Source organism: Apus apus, chromosome 19 (assembly GCF_020740795.1).
Source record: "Apus apus isolate bApuApu2 chromosome 19, bApuApu2.pri.cur, whole genome shotgun sequence".
NCBI lineage: Eukaryota > Metazoa > Chordata > Aves > Apodiformes > Apodidae > Apus > Apus apus.
The window spans coordinates 10,278,790-10,298,107 of NC_067300.1; the positions used below are offsets into that span (position 1 = coordinate 10,278,790).

Below are 19,318 nucleotides of genomic sequence, written 5' to 3' on the forward strand. Positions count from 1 at the left end.
CTTCACCTCTGCATCTTGTGGTCCTAAAGTGTAAACCAAGAGTAAACACTTGCTGTCTCCAAACCAGGTCAGAGAGGAGCTGCATAGACTGCAGTGTGGTTTAGAGTCGCTGTGGATTTGACACATTAGAAATGTTATTAAAACACCATGACAGTCTTAACAATGTTTCCATTAAACATCTCATCCTTCACAGAGGAACTTTATGCTTTGGCACAAGACAAACAAGGAAAAGAATTTCAGATGAGGCCTTTGTAGTGGGATATATTCCTGCGTCTGGCAGTTGTGTTCCCAAGGGACAGACATTTAAACAGCCAGAAGTACTGAATATGCTTTGCTACCTTTAAGTGCTTGTGAACAGAAAAGTGAAAAAGCAGGAGACACAGGCACTGCACTCTGTGGGGACTGAACCATGCCATCAGAATCAGGGAGCTGAAACTTCTAGAAAGGAGACATGAACTATGTTTGGTATCCTGGTATCCCCTGGCAGCACGAAGTGTTACTGGGGCAATGGAGAAGAGGAAACCAGGGCCCCTGGACTCCAGTCCTCCAGATCCTCACTTCAATGAGCTGCTGTTCAGGCACCTGGCCAGGCCAAGCAGAATACAAAAAATCCTGGTTTTCAATGCTACATCAAGAAGGCACATGCCAACAACATTCAGCCGAAGCATGAATATCATCCTCCAGCCTCCTCATCTTCCCTTGTACCAGTATCTGCCCATGAGAACTAGTCTGCAGTGTACACCACCCTGAGATCACTCCAAGTTTGTGTTAACAAAGCAGCAAGGACGACTAAGGTTGCTAATAACAAACCAGTGAGTATCTAACACAGCCTGAGGTGTATCAGGCACAGTAATAGAAAAAAACAAATAACAAACACCACCACCCTAGAATTTATATCCTCTTTTTGTTACCTTTAAAAGTCAGAATAAGAGGCTTGCAACTTTAAATTGCAAGTTTAGTTTAACTTTTGCTTTGCATTCAGGAGACAGGTAATTTTTCGTCACACCATACAAAGTGCTGCTGAAAATGTTGTGTTTTTCTGCAGTATAATTTTATTGCTGGCCTTCTGCCAAGAGCCTTTCTGGCAGCATCTCCCACCATTGGAAACTGTGTATCTGGGTCAGAAAAGACAAGCCGCTTTTTAGAACAGCTCAATACATTTGGCAGAGATGCTGATATTATAATTGAACTCTTTCAGCAACTCTTTTTATGATGTACCCAGACACCAAACAAAACAAGATCTGCAGTGTTGACTGATGTCAAAATAACTGACAGAGAAATATCAAAATAGTTTTCCCTCATGTTAAAAGTATCAACAAACCGAGGGGAACAGATAAGAAATACAATTCATGAGGACTCAGTGAGGTGCACAGGGCAGAGAAATCTGCAAAGTACGACTGACCTTCTACTTGTGCAGATACTATTTTAAATCCGAGCTCCCTGGATGCTGCACAGAACTGGTTCCTTCATTCTTCACCCTCATATGAAGAGAAATCCCTGACACTCACAACCATGTAAGTTTTCTGTGCAATTGTAACACTGGGATACGTTCAATAAGAGTCACACTGCTTCCAACAATATGCTCTTCATTCAGTTTCACCTGGAGACTGTATATTCATAGGAGTTTTATTATTTTCCAAGTAACGCATTTCCTGGCAAAGTTGCATCTGGGTTAGCCTTTAGAAGCCTGGAATTTTCCAGCCAAATGAATAATTACAAAGCAACACTACAGCTACAAGATGGAAAGGTGCTTCCTCTGGCAAATCTTTACACTTCATACAACAAATACTCAAGTCTAGTATTACTCCTCTCTGTTCAGTTCTGGCAACATTTTGAGAAAAGGCTCCTGCACTCAAATGTCTCTGGAGCAGCCTCTTGTCAGGCAGCCCCAGCACCCAACTTCCATACATGCCACACAGGGGAGGAACATACTTGATAAACTGATTTGGAATCATGGCACCTGTGATTACCAGAATGGAGGAACCAGTGTCTTCCAGGGCCCAGAGCTCTTGCAGAGCTCAGGACAGCAGCAGCTTCTCTCTGCAGAGGAAGCGACTTGAAGAGAATCCAGCTGTGTCAGGGAGGACAGGCATAGACTGGGAAGTTGTCCACCCCTGGTTCAAAGATGCAACCAAGCATGTGCAACTGAAGATGGGTGAGGATTGTACAGCAAGAAATTAAAAAAAAACCACCAAAATAAATCACGCTGGTAAAGGGAAAAAAGAAGCTGGAGAATTAATTACAGTCCTCAAGGTGTTTTTTACCTGTCTCCAGATTTATGTATGGCCTCATGTTCCCAGTCACCTGCACAGTACTCAGCACAGCAGTCTCAGCTAGTGTCACCAAGGCTCTCTAATAAAATAATTTTGAAAATGCTTTCATCTCTTGGTACAGATGTGAAGATGCAAGACTGAGTAGAGACAGACCAAATGCAAAAAAAATAAGTACTGTATGATGACTCTCAAATAACAAATTAACACGTGAACATGAATATAGTTTAATGTAATTCCTGCTCAACCAGAAACATCCAAAACAGAACTGCCTGTAAAACTGCATACTACAGAAAGTATCTTGGCAAGTACCTTAAAAAAATAATTTATTTTAAAAGCACAGATTAGATAGGATGTAAATAATTAATAGTAAGTAATTCATTTGAGACAAGACAGAAACCACCATTGGATATTCAGTGTCTGTGAGATGTTCAACTGATTTCTGACTTCCAACATCCTAACATAGACATTCCTGCTCATCTGGCTAAGCTGGACAATGGAAACCTGGTCCTACTCTACAGTACAGACCCGTTTGTGAAGCAGGCAGAATTTGACATCCACAATCAAAATTATCTGAAATTCATAATACAGACTATATTCATTTACAGTTGAAGAATTAACTAAATAAAAAGGATTACATTACACTGAAATGACACTCACCATCTGCAATGTCATTTTTCTAGATACAGAGCTGGTTTAAGCAGAATTCTGGATCAATGCTTGAAATTACTTCACATTCTCCGAAAGAAAATCACAGTTCTACCTCCTCAACCACACAGTGCAGTTTGGTGCCCTGCTGGGCTCCTCACCACCCAAGCCTGCCCTCACATCCCAACACCAACCTGTATTGTAGACCTTCAAACTCCTAGATACTTTCCATTTCTATTCACTTCCTTACCGGTGAGGCTTTCTTTGCTTCAGAACCATAGTGGGAAGCAGTCACAATGTTTAAGAGATTAAGAACAGGGACATTCCTTCTCTAGCACCCTTCAGCTTCACTGAAATAGCTGCAGTGCCCCAGTTTCTCTCCCGCTATGATTCATATCCCATAGACTGCAGGCTGACCTAAGCTGCTGCCTGCCAACCAGCTACCCTTGACACAACGAGGATGGGGAGAGGCCACCAAGATGTCACTCTTCCACCAGGAAGAATTTGTCTTCTACAGAACTGTGAGGGCAAAGGCATAAACATGGAAAACGATGGAAAGCGTAGTGCTGCATCCCTGTGTCTGGTAATAAATTAACATTGAAAAAAAGAGAGACTGGAGGATGAGCTGTCCTACAGTGAAACTAGATCTGCTTGTCTTGGTGGTTGAACTTTCATCTATTCCATAAGGCAACTGCAAAACATGTTTGCTCTGCGGGCTGTTCCATGTTCTGCATCTCAAGCTAACACATTGCTTGGAAATCAGTAAGATGACAGAGAAAAGCAACATGGATGCTAAACCTCTATGCTGTAAATAAAACAATTTTAGGATTTCCTTCTTACAAGTAATATAATGTAAATGCTGTGTTTGAGATTCCAATTTTTCTGATGTTTACATTAAGTTTAATTTCAAAGTATTACGAGGTTTTTAAGAATAAATGCTCTCCTTCTGACTAGAATTCCAGCAGCCCTTCACAGCAAAATGTAAGCAACAGTTTCTCCCCTAGAATTTCTTCCCTGATGTCAGCATGTGAAGAAGCACATTTTCAACAGTGCAAATCCACACTGGCTACTGTGCACATCTGCCTCTCAGCCCGTTTAAACATTCATGACTCTCCACTTAAATGCATTTTCTAGTATGTCAGTCTTGCTGCCTCAGTGACTTTTTTTTTTTAATTAGAGAGAAGATTTAAAAGGATTTGGAAGAGAAGACCACTAGACCCTGCAAGCTCTTGTGCTCCCAGGCAACACATCCTCCATCAGACTTCTACCAAGCTGTAGCTCCACTAAGACTACTGAACAAGTTCAGGTGAGTTTTTTTTACTTCCTATGTAATTGGCTGTTTTGACAAAGAACATCTTGTCAAAGGTTTTAGGTTACTAAAAGCTTCTTTAAGGGTTTTTTTCTTGCCATCTCTCATCCAGCCAACCCTGTTATTTTTCAGTTTTTCTCTCTTATTCTCCTGTGACTTAAATTATTATTTCCAGGCAAGTCTGAAGCTCAGTGTCACAACATGTAACTTCACGGAAGCATCTGAAACAAAATTCGTAACTAAGATATTGGGCTGTTTCAGGAACAAAAGCTCCTCTTTTGAAACACTCTTCCCTCATAGGACAATGAATTCCATCGCCTTTTTTGCTTATTGTTTATTTATTTTGTTTTCTTATTTTTAATCGGATAGTGAAATTTTAAAAGTTAACAAAATTATGTTGAGGCGTCTGTAGCATTATATTCTCCAGTGTCTTCAGAGAACACAACTACCCAAGTAACTGGTCTTGACCTTGAGAAGTTACATTCAATCATTTTTTAATCTTTTGAATTTCAAATAGAATCTGAGGGAAAAAGAAACTAACAGTATACATTTGCCTCCCACCTGGATGCCATTTTTAAGAACACAGACACAACTTTTTCTTTACATTTTGTACAGCACTATGAATGAGTTCGATTCATAGGCCACCTCAGAGATAATTTCATAGGTAACGATAGCATTTCTCATGTGTCACTTTATTCCCAACAGCGTGAGAGACACTTGTAGTTCCTTTGTTACTAGAAATCTTCCTCAGCCTTCGCCATTCACCACTGTTTTCTTTAGATAAAGTAATCACCATCAGGGGTTGTTTGCCCTGTCAGCACTGAGGAACACACCCCTGAGCAGCAGAATACAAGGCCATGAACAACACCAGTCCTGGAGGCAGTGCTTGCCGCAGGCCACAGGAACCTGCTTTTTAGCGGGTTTGTGGAGGTTAATGGTGTGACATCCAGGCTAGGAACCAGAAGTGTGTGATAAGCTGCTGCAACTCCAGTGTAGAAGAGGGTGCAGGCCCATTTTTCTCTGAGGGCAGCAAACAGACGGTGCAATCAATAGCAGCATTCAAAGTGCTCTCAGCTTTGCAGGGAGATCGATTTACAACAACAAAAATCTCACTTTCTCCCCAAAGTTCACTTCATACACTATAGTTGCTAAAAGTAACACTTGAAATTACTGTCAGGGGAAAGACTAGAGCAAAACAATCTAAGTTTATTTTGGGCCATTAACTGCCTTTTTTTGTGCCTAGCCACCTCACTTCCCCTGGTAACAGGAAAACTGCTGTTCCTAAAAGCAACACTGATGGAATTTATTTTATTCTGTTTTTCAAAAGAAGGTGCACTTGGAAAGCCACAACCTGTCAGGGTAGGAGACTGAACAGTTCAAGATGCAGAGGACAGGATCAAAACAAGAATTAATAAACAGCTGCTATATAAATTGATGGTGATGGGCAATAGGTTATAAAACCTTTTATCCCTCACTGAGAAGTTATGAGGAAGCTAGAGTAGAGTCTTAATGTTTTTATGGCCTGTTTAGCCACCTATGTAAATCTGTGTCACAACACCATCATTATCACAGGATACCACAGCAAGGAGAGCAAGAACCAAAGGGTCATGAATGTTGGATTCTGCTCTTGTCAGCACAAAAGTCCTGCTTGGTTTTCACAGTCTAAAACTATACTTTTTTTGGTAACACAACATCAGATTATAATGCCATCAATCTAGTTTATTTCATAGATCAAACAAAATTCAACTCCAAAACTGAAACCTGTGTGTTAATGAAAGAAAATCCTTTAAAAAAAAAAGTGCACATATGTGTTGCTTTGTGCACAGAATGAGCACTTGCTTCTGCTGTTCTAGGAGTTCTTCTGTTCACTCTGCATGGCTTCTCAGTTGTGGAAACAAAAGTCTCTGTATTGGACCTTTTCAGTGCTATTTGGAAACACCTACACTTGCTGCAACCCAGCATTCAAAGGCCAAGAAGAACCATTTTAAAAACTTACTTCATAATTAATTAATTATAGAAACACATTTCAGAAACAATAACAAAGTGAAAGATTCTTCCAAAGGCTTTTTGCTTGTTTTGAGAGAAACAAAAAGGAAGAAAACAAAACTAACACTTTCTCACACGCATTTTGCTCTAAAGCATTTAGAACTCCCGCCCTGCAGGACCAGAAGCACACCAGAACCACCAGTGCAGAACTCACACAACACAAGAGAAGGTTGTTCCCAAAATTCAGTGAACAAATACTACCAGACAGTTTCATGCTTTACTGAGACAAAATCCACAAGTTAAATTTAGATTGATGATTTCTGCAGGCACTCAGATGTTTCTGTTCTAAATTTTCTAGAAATTGCAAATTGGGACTTGGCAGACTTTAAACTGACCCAGCATGTGTCTTCTGTAATCCAAATCGTATTCCATCCTATTACTCTGCAAAACAGTTAGGAAAAAAAATCGTGCCTTTCAACACATGGTTTCAGACAAGTGACAGAGACATTCCATTTATCTCTGTGCTAAGAACAAAACTTTAGTGTTTTTTCCACTTGGAATATTGCCATGAAAATGAACAGCTCATAGAGGAATCAAAGTTATCTCCATTGGAGAATAAGCATAGTTTGCTGAATAACACTACTGACAGAACTGCATTAATTCCAAGTGGTCATGGTAAATTTTTTCCATTTACCAGGGGAGAATATATTGCATTTCTAGACTCTGTGATCTAATTCTTAAACTCTGACACTAGACAAGCCAAGTGTGCAGGTGTCACCAACCTGCTTTGGGGAAGATACTGCCAGTCCCTGCAAGTTCACTGGCGCTGTCTCTGCAGACAGTCAAGAGATTAAGGCTTTTTGTAACACCATCAACAGTAAATTGAAGGAAACAGCTCAGAGGTTACAAACCACAGAAATCTGGGAAACTACTTCTCCATCTACCGGTAAACAGGCAGCACTGCCCTACGGGCCGTTGCTCACCTGAGGGAGATGACAATCTTCAGGCTGGACTTACCAGCACAGGCTAAAGAACATTACCCAGACTCGCCCATTCTCATTTCAGAGTCAAGCTCGAGTGTGTTTTTATTAGCAAAGAAATACCAGATATCAGCTACACACACACAAATTTCACAACACTTCATAAACTGTATTTCTCTAATTGCTGTAATAGCTGTCAGCATTAAGCTGTTGCATTTACAAGAGACCTCATTGCCCAGCAACTTAAGGGACTTCCCAATGCCATAGTAAATCAGTGGTAGGACTTGGAAAATTAGTGAAGTTCTTAACTTACTATATAGACCAAGCATGGAGCTTGCTCTCCCTCCCCATTTCTAGCTTTCCACCCTTCAGTTGGGCTTATTTAGTTTGATTTGAGTAGACACTGCATTGCTGGCTGCTTCTGCTATTCAGTCTCTCCCTCATCAGACCAGAGCCATCCCTCACAGGCCAGCCTGGCAGACTGTCATAGCAAATGCTTGACAACAATTACCTGCAGATTCATGAGATTCAAATTAGCAATTCAATATCTGAATATAGTGTGATTAAACTCAGGAATCTAATTCAGAATATGTCCTGTTTTCAGGCATCAATTTTTTTGAGCACTCCACTCAGGAACCTTATGTGTCTTTTTCAAAAGAGGACAATGGAGTCCCTCTTTTGTTAGGCAGCAGGACACACACAGTCTGTTCTCAGGAAGAACAGAAGCCAGAAAAATAAGAACATTTCAGGACACTAGCAAGGGATCTGAGCCATTTTGCAAGATAAGGGAAGCTTTGTGGCCCCATTCTACAAAGCTCGTGCTCCTCAAAATTGAGCATCTCTGGACACCAAATTCTAGCATATAGTTTGGTTTTGAAGAAAAGAACCCAAAGGCAGTTGTCTGTGCTACCTGATGTTTTTAAAGCTCTACGTGGTATAGGAGCAGGCTATGGAGGTTAAGGGAGTCCATTCTTCTCTTTTTCTTTCAAAACATACAAACAAACAAAAAAATACAGCCTTCACATGAGATATTAGGTAGACACCTAAAACATCTGAAAACAAACAAAAAGGATGGAAGGTCTGACAGCATCTCTCTTACAAATCAGGAAATTGGCAACTCCCAGGTGACCAGGAGTCCATGTGCCATCACTTCTCCTACCTACATCCCACTTGTCAAACAGTATCTCCTCAACCTTCTCTATACTAAGGTCCAGTCATCTAACAGCAGTGTCTCACTTCTGTGAGTTCCCTCAGGATGGTTAGTTTGATCCTAGATCTGTTGACAATACAGAGTGTGTACTTCAATATGATGATCCCTGCAACAAGCTCAGCTCTGGCAAAAGGCCACTTTTCAACTCTGTTGATGCTACTTTTTCCTCCTTCTAGTCCCATCTCCTCTTAGGCTCCTAGGAAACAAACAAAAAGGAAGTGCACGCATGTAACAAGCATGTACTGCTTCCCCTGGGCTTCATGAATTCCAGGTATTTGGATATCCAGGCAAGCAGTTCTGTCTCTTGTACAGCAAACACAGGGACATGTAAAAGCTACCAGCTCTTCTCCTTCCACCCATAAAAGTCTTAACAGCTGCCTTGTTTAATCACTGCTGTGCTGGGGTATCTGCAAGCTGCTCTGGTGCTGCAGGGCTCAACTGCTACAGAGAGACTGGCAAGGGGAACCCAGCTTTGTGCTGCTGTGGACTGGAAGCACTGCAACCTGGAACAGCAGAGAAGGTCCCACAAACCAACCCTGCACGATATGTGCCTCCTCTCCCCTTCCCTCCAACCTCTCCACTCTTTATGGATCAGGGAGAGAACAGCAAAGTTTTTGCAACCTTATGACAAACTCGGAAGATATTTTTCTTTCTGAACAAGAGAAGCCAAACCCCATCTTTCAGTCTTTTCCACAGCAACAACCTTCTTCTCTCTACACACTTCTGCAGTGCTCATTCATAGGGTCCTTTCACAGGACAAGGACTGCAGAATTTTCAGATCTGTTCCAGTATTCTGAATTATGAAGAGAAGTGAAGACTGTATTTTGCACATGCATCTTACTGAACTACTATCCAAGCTGTCAAGACAAATGCTACACATACACACAAGAAGTCTTTTCAGGAGATGTCCTACACTTTGTTAGTATATTTTCAGTTGGAAGGGGACTACAACTATCATCTAGTCCAACTGCAACACAAGAGGATCACAAACAATGAAAATGAAGCAAGGAAAAGGAAAGAGGAGGAAGTACAGCAAATCCCTGTACTCCTCAGCTCTCAGCCAAAATTCAGTCTTCTATGTACTATAAGAATTGCTACTGTGCTGTCTGATGAGGATAAAGAGAACTCATTGAGACAAGGTGCACCTGCTAAAACTGGCAGTAAAATCAGCCAACTACTGCAACTCAGTAGCACCCAGTGCAAACAGAAAGCAAGTCTGTGTTCTTCTGGCACAAGAGAACTCCTTTACTGCAAGTACCACATAGAGATCAAACATACACAAGCAAAAGAGAAGCAGCTAGCCAAGGGATTTATATTAAAACAAAGATTACAGATGGCAGTGTGAAAGAAAACAATAAACGTACCACCGAGTCCCATGCCCAGACAAGCTCTCTTGAAACAGTTCTTCCTCTGAAGGAGAACTGCAAGGAGACAGCCTGAGCCAACAGTTTCTACAGCAACTGCAGAAGCACCAGTACACTGATACTCAAACCCTGCAGTAACTGCAGAAGCATCAGTAAATGGATACTCCAAAGAGAGAGGAACATTTGACAGTTTCACCTGGACTCTCTTACCTCACCGGTCAGCTCACTGATCCAAATCAGCTTGGCTCAGCTCTGTACTCGTCTGTTTCTCCTCAAACTCTTCTGAATCCCCTTTACCCTCAACATTCTTTCCCACACTTGTTCCCCTCCAAAATTTCATGGAACTTTATACAACCATCACAGAAAGTTTTGCAGACACGGTGCTGGAAAGATGACCAACATCATCCTGAAATGGAGAAACCCACTGCATCTTTGTATGTGCTGCTGCAACTTCTCACTGAGGTGGAATGCTGCACAGTGACACTATGCTTATGTTGCACCACTAAAAGCACACTTGGAAGCATCTCAACGGGAACCAAAATAGAGGTATGCTACTACCCAACTCCACAGACCCATCTGGACATGCAGTCATTCTCATACTAATGCGGAATCCATATTAAGGAGCATAAAATATTGCATCTATGCACTTGGTCAGTTTTTCAGCTAAGAACTGTAATTTGCTGAAGGATGTTTAGGGCAGGCCATGTCTCTTTTCCCTTTTTAGAATCCATGTTAAAAAGTCACAGTGCCTCAACAGTTGTAGCTTTATCAGCAGCTCCATGTAAATGCTCTTTGCAGAAGTTTTTCTTAACTTTGCAGTCTTACTTTGTTTCACACTGAAACCTGGCACAAAGCTCAGGCTCCTGATCATAGCAAGAAGTTGAACAACATTGCTCGTTTGTTTTTGAAAGGGTCAGGAAGGCTCCAGTTTCAGGTCCTGCAGGGGTTGGGGTGGAGGGGAGCTGCAGTCACAGTTCAGCAGCATTCAGTATTCAGCCCCCATCTGCAATGAGCAGGGGTTAATCAGAGAACTGTTAAAGACGTACTTTGTACACTGCTCTTATTACTAGTTTATTGCATCCACAAAAACAGATTTTTGGTAAAGAGTTCACTGCTTATGTAATGCTGACTCCCAGCTACCTGCTTCAAACAATGTCCTTCATCTCATGGGCTAAAAGAAGGAAAATGACTGAATTCCCCCACAGGATAAAACAGACTGTATGAAAATAATCAACCTGCAAAACCCAATCTTATTCCCACACTAATGTTAGCAGAAAAGAAATACAAATATGAAACAGTTTTGGGTTAATATTTGTGCTTTTAGCATGATTGATTCAAATAGTATTGTCACTGTTTGGACAGTGACAGTTGTTTTTTCAAAAATGTGAAGTCCTGTGAAATCTAAAGTGGAAAAGTATCTTACAAGTTGTTAAAGCATAAGCATGCAAAGAGGACTTCTAGATCAAATTTATTCCTGAGCAGGCTAGTTTTGAAGGAATACAGACTACAGTTCCAGCCAACCATCTTTTAGTAGAAAGTAATATAAAAAAATATTTATTTAGCAACTACAGTGTCAGGTTCCACAGAATTTGCCAAGACTGAAAATTCAACCAAATATTGTAAATTGTCAAAAATACCCCAGTTACAGGAGGTTCTTGTTCGCCTCTAGGGTGGGAGTTATGATTCTTTTCTCTTTCACAAATTTAGACAACTGTGTTCTCTCTTCAGCCTCCTGGCCATCTGTAGAGATGAGGAGGTGTGTACAGATGTGGGCTTAGAGCAGAACAAGCTCCTTCTCTGAGCTCATATTTTTGGCACTCACCAATTTCACCCTCACCCACCAAACGCAAAGAAGTTACCAGCCTTGTCTCCTCCCCAGCTTTCCAGTATTGCCTTTCTTCCTGGCTTTTCTAGAACGCTTGTCACCTTACCTACCAGCGTACATTTAGTACTGGTTTTAAAATAACAGTTTTTGTTAGAGAGGGAAACATTTCAGGTCTTTACAGGGCAACTTCAGACACAAAGAAATTAAACCTTACAGTAAATCAGTGGCAGAACATGAAGAGAGGCCAAATGCTCCCCCAATCAATACTTTCACTTTAATCAACAGACCTTCTTCACTGGATCACAGTGTTGCTCTGTGCCTGGTATTGGAAGAGTGTACTCACTGGGCTTCTGAAACTGCAAGCAGGAATGCTCACAATTATTTGGGGCTTGACTGTGATGCACACAGGTACCATCCCCAGTTCCCATACATAAGAAACAGCATAAACCTGCAGAGCCCCAGTGAAAAACCCACCCCACTTTAAGGTCATCCAAATGGCATAGCTGATTACTGTAAAGAAACAAATTAACTCTCTAGATTATTAAAGACTTGGACAGCATGACCGGGTAACCAGAGAAGCCCTAATCTATTTGTTAAGTCAAATTATCTAGACATCAAATCAAGAGATCATGAAGCATTAAGATGTTGAATAGCTGCTTACTAAAAACTTCTAGCTCTCTGAAAATATGACAGTCACTACAAATCTGTAACATGAAAAGCAGAAGTGAGGAGAAATCAGTTCTTGGGCCTTTGTTTTCCTCTCATGTTCTGTAGAGTTAAACCAGCTATCAGAGTAAAGGGAAAGAAATAAGGATTCAAAATAGAAGAGTAGAAATCCAAATGTTCTAAGTCTCTGTACCATAGACATTTACAAAATAATTTGAGCAGCCTTTTTTTTTTGAGCTGCTTTTCCAGTAAAACAAATATTCCAAAAATGGTCATATTATACACATGGAAATCAAAGTAGATACATAGAAAAGTACTAAGTGCATAGAGGGTCAGAGAGCAAACTACAGCACAGAGGCATCAAAAAAATAGGAATAAATTACTTTTCTTCTTGCCTACATACTGGAAAAGTGATGCCTTCACCCGGATTCAGCATCAGCTACACACCTCTCAGCATCTCACAGCTTCCACACAGCACAGCTGGAAAAACCAGCCACGCAGGCTGTGCTGACTGCTACCACTCTCCACCTCCTCCCTGCCCTGCCTAGGACTGATAATTAACACCACATAAATAGTTGTTATTTAAATTCAACTTCGAAATTGATTCAATGTTAACACTTTAATCAGCATTTTCAGATCCACTGATAACATGTTATTTTGTTCTATGCTTAACAAAAACATCCACAACCCAGTCCCATTCATCTTATCTACACAGGGTTCCACTGTTGGACCCTTTACAATCACACTACCTCCTGCAGCAGACACCCAGCACATCTCCTGACAGCTCCACAAGATGGGGAGTTCCAGTGCCTTTTTTTTTTTTCTCTCTTTTGAGCTGTAGCCTGTTTTTTTAAAATGGACTGATTTGTACCATCTTAACTGTCATCCACCTGTCATCATCCAGTCTCCAGGTGATATGTTTAGTACAACTGTTCAATGTCTTGCTAAGCAGGCTGTAAAAAGACCATTTAAGTTAAACATCTTCTTGATCAGGTATATACCAGCTGGCAATTTAAAGGCCATCACCTATTTCAACAATGGCAACTAAATGCAGGGGGGTGCAGCAGGCTGGCTGCTTCTGAGCAAGGATTAGGACATTCAAGAGAGAGACCATGTTTAAGGAAAGGGTTAAATAGGCTCATGGTAACAATGCTTTGGCTGCTACACCAGAACAAAAACCAGAGCCATCCAGTGCCCTACAAGAAGCAATGAAACATTTTATGTTTCCTCCAAGATTAACCACGACTTATCACAATCCACTGTTACAGGATTCACTCCCGTTATATTACAAATTAAAAAGGCATATTGATTTCACAGGATCATTGGCACTAGAATAAGCCATTCTGCACAAACCCTCACTGGGGGAAATCAGCAGTGTTGCATGCCAGAGATCTTCCTCTCAGGCCCTCGGTCTCCTCAGCCTCCATGTAATTGCTTTGCCAAAGCTCATCTCCAGAAACACGCAACACTTGTTTCCCATCCAGCTCCAAAGAGCTTGTGTGTCTGGGCTTCACACACACCTGGAGGCTCTCCGTGCTTTTCCAGGCAGGCAGGCACTGCCAGCTGAGAAATACCAATAGGGGAAGATTATGTTTAGGGTCATAATCAAATGAATTAATCCAAGATCTTGGGAGAAACATTTCCACATGTAACACCACACCTGTGTCTCAGAGAGTACTAAAGATACTTCAGGGCCCAGTACTTAAAACATTATGCTGATGCTCGAATGTGCTGTATTACAAGTCAAACAATATGTGTGTTCAAAGTTCCCCCTGCAAGAATCAGATGAAATAGAAGTAAAGGCTCCAAAGTCAACCTGCTGTTTTCTGCTCCTATGATGGGGCAATTTCTTAAGAGTTTCTCACCACTGAGTTCATCTACTGTCAAGCCAAATGCCAAGTTCTGCTTCAATCATTGTTTTACTTCTTCAGCACAAACTACGAAGTTTAAGGTCTAAAATCTTAATTATGTTTTTTCTACGATTTCTTCAAGTTCTGCAACTTCTCATGACAGTCCACCAGTATTAGTGTTCTTCCCAACCAGATATCCAAACATTTAATTTTTCAATAAAGTCAATTTAAATACACAAAATGAACAAGAAGCAACAAAATTGAATTTACAGTGATAACCAGACACATCCAATTTTATTTTCTTTTTAAACATACAATTAAGAACAATTTCATTCCCCTATGTAGATACTACATGAAAGAAACATTACTGTAAGAATAGGTTACTACTATTGGTACACAAACCTTACGACAGATAAATTAGAGCCTAGTAAAACAGCATATAATTTACATGTTGTTATGTCAATCACAAGTAGCATCTCAAGGCTCTTACACACTGTGCCAAACCACAACACAGGAGAATTTAAATCAACCCATGCAGCAGGATCACTTAAGTTTTCACAATGCAAGGGATCCCCTAAAATGGGTTAGCAATGGGATTCTGTAAGATTATTCCCCTTTGACATCCATTTACACCTTTAATTTACCAGCATCTTATGAAAATATTTTTCTATAAAAGAATTACGAAGTTTTGCATTGTTATAGGAAAAAAATGAAGGAAAACAACACAGGTTTTAATAATCCATGGGTTTTAATAATCCATGGCCTTTACTACTTGAGAAGCCAACCAGCAAATATGAAGTGGCCCAGTAATAAGGCACCGAAAATCCAGGCCGGATTAGCCTCAGGGTTCTTGGTTTTTGCCAGCAGAGGAGGAGGCACAGAGCAGCCCAGTACCAAGCTTTACATACCTTTCAGTAACAGCAGAACAAATTACATAGCCTGAATTTTTCCTTACATTTCTCCTATAGCCAGCACCTTGTATGCATTCCCATACTGCCTCAGAAGTGAACAGAAAGGTCAGCACCTGCACTGCAAAGCAAAGGCACAAACACAAGACAACAGACCAACAGGGAGCAGGGTCCAAGAATTCTCTCAGTCCTCTTTTCCCTTCCATGATATTTAGAGTGAGAAGACCAGAAACATAAGGTTATTTAGCTACAAAATAAAGTCCAGAAATCCAAAGTGCAAGAAGTTTAACTCACTCTTGTCATTCATAGGAATTCCCATGTATGTTCTCTCTTCCAGGAACATGAATTAAGGTTTTCAAGTAAGTTAGAGACACTATCCTTCTGTGAGTTGACACAGTGTATGTGCCACTAGCCATGTTTTCTGTCATCACTGCTCAGTGAAAGACTCACACATAAGAAGGAAAAACTATACAAGTGCCAAGACATGCAGAAGTACAACTGAAAAAATATTGTCTCTGATCTCGTAGCTTGTATCAATTATCACTTTGAATAAAAAATATAAGCAAATATTTTCTAGTAGGACAACTTAGGCTTCTGTTTCCTTAAATACAAAGTACAAAGTTTCTGTTTGTCAAACCACTCTGCAAGTACAACACATGGACTCAGACTGATTTCTACAGAAATGTTTGAGACTTGAATTTTTCTGCTATTTAAATCTATAACTTTTTTATGTGGCTTTAAACAGAAATTTTCCTTTTGATTCCATCACTGCAGCACATACAGCAGTAAAGCAGTCTTTCCTTGCCAATATTGCTCAGTTTATAGCAAATCCAGGACACTACATCAGCCAAGTGCTCCTGATGTGTATGTTGGTAGAACAGTCCTCCCTCCACAGCCTCAATATAGTCAGTTACAGAATCAAAATGCTACACAAAGTCCTCAGTTGCCACAGCTGGACTTACCATAAATCCCATCTCACCAAGAGCTGAGCTAGCCTAGGGAGGTGCAGACTGAACCTCTACATTCCCACTTGCCCAGCACGTTCCTCGGACGACCAACACATTTGTGGGAACCTTCCTCTCAGCCGCCCAGGGTACTGCACCTCACCCAGCCCAGGCTACAGAAATACACCAACTGCCACTTTGTTACTGTCTCAGATTGACACTTGGTCACTTGTAGGGGTAGGTGCATCACCACAACCAAGGACAAGACCCTGAACACTTCTGTTTCAAAAGCCATGCTCACAGTGGCTTTTTACACACTCAAGCTTGCTAGCCAGTCTGGGCATTTCCCTCTCCCCAGCCATGGATGTGCCCTTCAAAGAGCTCTATTTACATGCCAAGTTACAAAGTTCAACTACTTCCAAAGCAACGTGGAAAAAGCGCAGCTTTTATGATTCTACAGTGAGGTTTTTCACATGAAGTAGCTTCTTAGACTACTTCCCTTCCCCCCCCCCCCTTTTTTTTCCCCTCGTAATTTCCAAACAGGATTTCACAGTTCAAAAAAGAAAAAGTCTCAGTCCACCCACAGGCCTTTGAGAGACATTAAGTGAGGGGCTTCAAGAGAAGAGAGTGCAACCTTAAGCATCATGTTACTGAACGAACTTCAATGGAAAAAACTTACAAGTCAGAAACACAGGTCACCAAAATCTGTATATCTAGCAGAGTTTAAACCACTTCTCTAAAGTTTAGGCATGGAATGCTGTTTGCCATCTTCTGCTGTACCTTCCCATTTGCCAATTCTTGCTTCTCAATTGCTTCCTGACCTTTGGCATGAAGTCAATTCTGTGTGAAATTCCTTCTTCTAGGACAAACCATGAGGCTGGACTGGGTGACTTCAGCAACATTCATACCCATTATCACCTGGCTTCCCCCAGGCTCCAACATACAAGTATTTCTAGATAGAAACTTCCTTTGGTTCCCAGGAAATTAAGTCCTAGATTTCTACCCTACATTTAGCCTGTGAATTGCTTGCAGCAAAATCTGGCACTTGATCAGCATCTTCTTTGTGGAGGGATGACAATATTGTCAATAGTTCAATAACAAGGATGGTTTGGATGAACAGCCTATGCAAATAAAGCCCCTTTACAAAGACAGGAATAGGAAAAGGAGCAAGGACTAAAGATTCTACTAAGAATGCCAAAGCAGCACTAGACTTGCATGGCCCATTACAAGATTCTGAGGAACAGATAACTGGAAAAATTAAATCCCTTACTACTAGCAACCCTTTCCCACATCACTCCCTTCATTCTACATCAACACAAAGCAAAGGAAAACGACTGGAAAGTTCCATAGAGATGAAAATGACACATGCCAAGAACTTTCAGCAGCAAATCCAACTTCCTAAAAATTACCAGGAATTCAGTAGGAGCTAAAGCCAGCTGCAGTCTGCTGACATGGATTTCTTCTTCCTTTCTACACTGGCAGAAAATTACTACAACACAGCATCTACAAATTTTTGATGGCCCATCCAAGAGATGGACTACTTTAAATTCTTGGAAAACACTTTTGCTTTTCAGAGCCCACAAGCAACCACCTTGTGCAGATAAAGGAACAGAGCAATGCAGCCTCTGTGGAGGCACTGTCAGGCCTTCCTCCCCTCCTGTTCCACAAGTTTTGTGTTTAAGGTCTCCCCTCCAAGTAGTGACAACACTTTTCCATCTTCCTGCAAACATTAGACCCTCTCTGTCTCCACAGTTGCTTCCTTTGGGTCTCTCAAAAAAGGTTCCCATACCTTTAAAAGTAAAGTAGGACCAAGTGCTTTGCAAACAGTCATTCCTTATCCATTCTTTCCAAGGATGTTAAGTTATTCTGCATGAATGCAGGAAATTATTTTAATTTTCTTTCATTACCCTAGAAGGCCAGGTTTCAAAGCTTGCTAGAGCACACAGCTATTTTAATTTAAATAGCCCAACTATTTTAATTTAAAGTTACACAAACATTTTTTGGAATACCTTCTGTTCTGACAACAATGCCCATTATGTCTTTCTTTAACCACGCGCAGAAATTCTAAGTTTTCAGGACAAAGAACAAGAAAACTTTTAAAAAATGTTAACAAACTATAGCACACAGCTGAAGAAAAAAAAAAAATCATTCAGAGATACCCAGGACCCCCATTTTACACGTTCTGTACTGCTGCATTCTGTGCTCCAGCTCTTTGGAACAGACACTCTCCAGAGCTGGACATTTTCTTCCTACTTTCTGTAAATCACACAGCATCATTTCTAGAGCCATGTAAATAAATAATAAGACTTTTAGCTAGATAATGCATATTTCTATTTTGATTCAAAACTCAAGTTTTGCTCTGTTCAGTAGCCTACATATATAACTCCCCGGTTATCCCTTTTAAGATCTCACTACCAGAAATACGAGTGGGTTAATGATTAACAAAATCCGGTGCAAAACAAATCCAGAATGAAAGAGAAAAAACCCCAAACAACACGAACCGAAACACTGATGGCATTTTCCTCAGCCCCAGGAAGCCTGTGCCGGCGGGACGCGGATATCCCGAGCGGGGCGCGGGAGCTGGCGGCTCCGGAACCGCGGGGAGGCGGGCGGGCTGCCGGGACCGGCCCGACTTCGCCCGCGGAGCTCAGGCCGCCAGCCCTGAAGCCCCTCTCGGGGCACCTGGCCGGGCCACGGAGTCAGGGGCGGCACCGCTGGCTCTGCCCGGCCGGGGCACCCGGCGCTCCGGGCAGACCCCCCGCCCGCAGCTCCAGCCCGCCCGCACCTGCGCGCCCGCGGACAGGTACGCGCGGCGGAAGGGCGGGCGGCACCGCGCCCCTCACCCGCCCGCGGCCCCTCGGGGCGCCGGGACCCGACCCCCCCCCACGGCTTCGCGCCGCGCCCCTCCGCGCGCGCAGCAGCGCCCCCCGCCCCGCACCGCCTCCCATCCCCCCGCGCCGCCCCCCGCGCCGTGTCCTGCCCTTGCCTCCTGCCCGCAGTGCCCGGTGCAGTGGGAGGAGCGGTGCCCGGCGCCCGCCTCCCCTCAGGGGCGCGCGGGGAGGGCTGTCCGCCGCCCCGACCCCTCCCCGCCGCCGGCCCCGCCGCTCGCCCGCCTCACCCCGCTCGCCGCCGGCCCCGGCGCAGCCCCCGGCCCCGGCCCGGCCCCGCTCCCTGGCCCCGTCCGCCTCCTCCGGCTCCGCAGCGGCGAGCGGGGCTCGGGCACGTGACAGCGCCCGGCGCCCCCATAGGCTGGGGCTGCCGGGCAACGTGAGCCCGCCCCCTCCCTGCACCTGAGAGCGCCTTACGCCGGCTGCGCAGGGGGATGCGGGGCCGCCGCGCCAGCTCCGTAGCGGCGCCA

The 19,318-nt window shown here is 42.6% G+C and overlaps 1 protein-coding gene across 13 annotated transcripts in view; it reads right to left on the reverse strand.

Annotated features, from left to right (window-relative positions):
- Positions 1-19,095, reverse strand: part of STRBP (spermatid perinuclear RNA binding protein) — a 61,635-nt gene extending 42,540 nt beyond the window's left edge. For 6 of the 13 annotated variants that reach the window (XR_007891261.1, XM_051636231.1, XM_051636230.1 and 3 more), the window contains exon 1: positions 18,462-18,608. The gene's annotated coding sequence lies outside the window, so the exon portion shown is untranslated. Of the gene's footprint in view, positions 1-18,461; positions 18,613-19,078 lie in introns of those variants that run through there. The other 7 variants (XM_051636233.1, XM_051636224.1, XM_051636225.1 and 4 more) reach the window with 6 other exon arrangements.
- Positions 19,096-19,318: the final 223 nt, after the last annotated feature.